The sequence below is a fragment of the Alosa pseudoharengus genome, unplaced genomic scaffold (assembly GCF_046254945.1).
Source record: "Alosa pseudoharengus isolate Yale_2024_CS ecotype anadromous, Long Island Sound unplaced genomic scaffold, YU_APseudo_1.1 YU_APseudo_1.1_scf_8, whole genome shotgun sequence".
Taxonomy (NCBI): domain Eukaryota; kingdom Metazoa; phylum Chordata; class Actinopteri; order Clupeiformes; family Clupeidae; genus Alosa; species Alosa pseudoharengus.
In genome coordinates this window covers 4,166,364-4,168,863 of record NW_027468870.1, presented here as the reverse complement: position 1 = coordinate 4,168,863, position 2,500 = coordinate 4,166,364, and the positions used below count along the sequence as shown (strand labels likewise).

General features: G+C 45.2%; 1 protein-coding gene across 1 annotated transcript in view; it reads right to left on the bottom strand.

Annotated features, from left to right (window-relative positions):
* grk6 (G protein-coupled receptor kinase 6) overlaps nucleotides 1-2,500 on the bottom strand; it is an 80,801-nt gene that overhangs the window by 36,405 nt on the left and 41,896 nt on the right. The gene's annotated exons all lie outside the window — the stretch shown is intronic.

Sequence of the window (2,500 nt, the reverse complement as noted above, 5' to 3'; positions counted from 1 at the left end):
TAAAGCACCATCTCTTTTTGGTTAATTTTTGAATGTTTAAAGCTAAGATTCGTACCCACCACACCTTTAATGTGGTAGCATCAGGCCTCAGGCCTCTCAGGGCTAAGCAGAGTCGCTCTCTCTTATTTCCCAGCAGGCCATGCTCTGTGGCCTCAGGGCTAAGCAGAGTCGCGCTCTCTTATTTCCCAGCAGGCCATGCTCTGTGACCTCTCACCTCTGTCCTCCGCATAGCAGACCCCACACTCAACCGCTTCACTGGGAACGTGTCAATGCAGGAAGTGCTGCCACACGGGCCAGGCGTTGTGAGCGGCCGGGGTCAGAGAGCAGGGGGAGGAGGTGTGGGTCTGTAGGGGAGCGGCCATTTTGGAATTCATTTGGTTTCTTATTTGACCGAAGCAGTTTTTTTGTTTCTGTAATTGTGTCTCTAGCACAGTCACAGTTAAAGACTTCTGTCTTGTGCTTCTCTCTCGTACTGTAATTAACAGGCAGGTGAAACCTTTTGGTCAAATAAATGCACTCTAAATCTAAATGTGAATAACTCTGGGCTTAATGATACTACTGTATGTGTGTGTGTGTATGTGTGTATGTGCGTGCGTGTGTGTGTGGAGGTTGAAGGGCGTTTGCAGGGTCCATGTGAGCACACACACACACACACACACACACACACACACACACAGTCGATGTGGACATGGGAGAGTGCTGTTCAAACACTCATCCTGTCCACACTGTTCCTGCCAGTCAGGGATCGGACCCGCCGCCCTCTGTTTCCCTGACCAGTAGACCAGTGGACCAGTAGACCACTGGACCAGTGGACCAGTAGACCAGTGGACCAGTAGACCAGTGGACCAGTAGACCAGTGGTCCAGTACACCAGTGGACCAGTGGACCAGTAGATAGTGATGGGCAAATGAAGCTTTGGTGAACCACTGAACCACTGCCGTGTAAAGCTAGCGACACTAGCTGAAAAAAAAGATGGCTGCCACACATACATTTTTTAACATAAAAGTCCCTAAGTAAACCAGTATTTTTGGTTACATATACTGGTTTGGGTAAGGATAGATAGATAGATAGATAGATAGATAGATAGATAGATAGATAGATAGATACTTTATTGATCCCCAAGGGGAAATTCAAGGGTCTCAGTAGCATACAGACATCACACACAACATGCACTTACAGCAGAAATGGTAAACATAAGTATAAGTATAAACATATAACTAAACTCCACTGTACAATAAAGACAGTAGAAGATAAGAAAGATAAGAAAACTAACAAAACTAAATACTAAATACACTATATAAATTAAATTAAGAAAGTCCAATGTGCTTGAGGGTGATCAAGCATAAGACACTTGTAGTGACAGGGCCGGGACTGGTAAGGTGTTAAAGGGAGTGAGTGTCATGGTGAAGGTGCAAAAAGTAGTCCAACCATAGTCCTTTAGTTATGTGTGCATGGCAAGGTGCCCAAGAGAGTGAGTGTCATGGTGAAGGTGCAAAAAAGTAGTCCAAAATTAGTCCAACAGTGCAAGAGTAAGGTCTAGTGACCAGCATAAATAATATGGACAAATAGGAGAGTAAAGTATAATGTAGACAAGGTAAAATAAAAAACTATTACAGTGCAAGAACAGGTTGAGGTAATAGGGTTATAGCCATTCATTCATTCATTATTGTAGCAGAAGCCTGACCGCAGCCATTGATCATGTGTGCTAATATAGCATGAAAAACAGTGTAGCAGTAAAACAGTAGTGAAAACATTAGGCTGTGTACATTAGTAAAACAGTAGTAAAACAGTAGTAAAGCAGTAGTGGGCAGTCAGTACTCAAACATGGAGAGGGTGGAGAGGCAGACAGACTAAGCAGAGAAGTCTATCTCTCCTCTTCCCTTTAGAGAGGCATTGAACAGTTCAATGGTAGTGATGGGCAAATAAAGCTTTTTATGTTTTTTATGGACTTTTATGTTGAAAAATCTACATGTGGTGGCCATATTAAAAAAAAATGTCATTAGTGTCGCTCGCTTCACACTGCTGTCTTTCAGTGGTTCACCAAAGCTTGATTTGCCCATCACTACCAGTAGACCAGTGGACCAGTAGACCAGTCAAGGATCGCAAACAAGTCTGTTTCCCTGACCGGTAGACCAGTAGACCACGGATGCCGAGGTCGCTTTCACGGAAGCTTGAGGTGTTGGGGACTAGTTTCAGGAACGCTGTGGGCTTGGACTACTGCCTGAGCCAGAACATACAGAGAAGAGGAAGATGTCAGAGAGAGGGAGAGAGAGAGAGGGAGAGAGAGAGGGGGAGAGAGAGAGGGAGACAGAGAGGGAGGGAGAGAGGGAGAGAGAGAGAGAGGGAGGGAGAGAGAGAGAGCGAGAGAGGAAGAGAGAGAGAGAGAGAGAGAGAGGGAGAGAGAGATGCCACTTCTATCGATAGCTCTCCAGCCGTTTTCACCAAGGAAGCCATCACATGAAGGAGAGATGGAGAGGATGCATTAAGTGATAAGTGTGGAG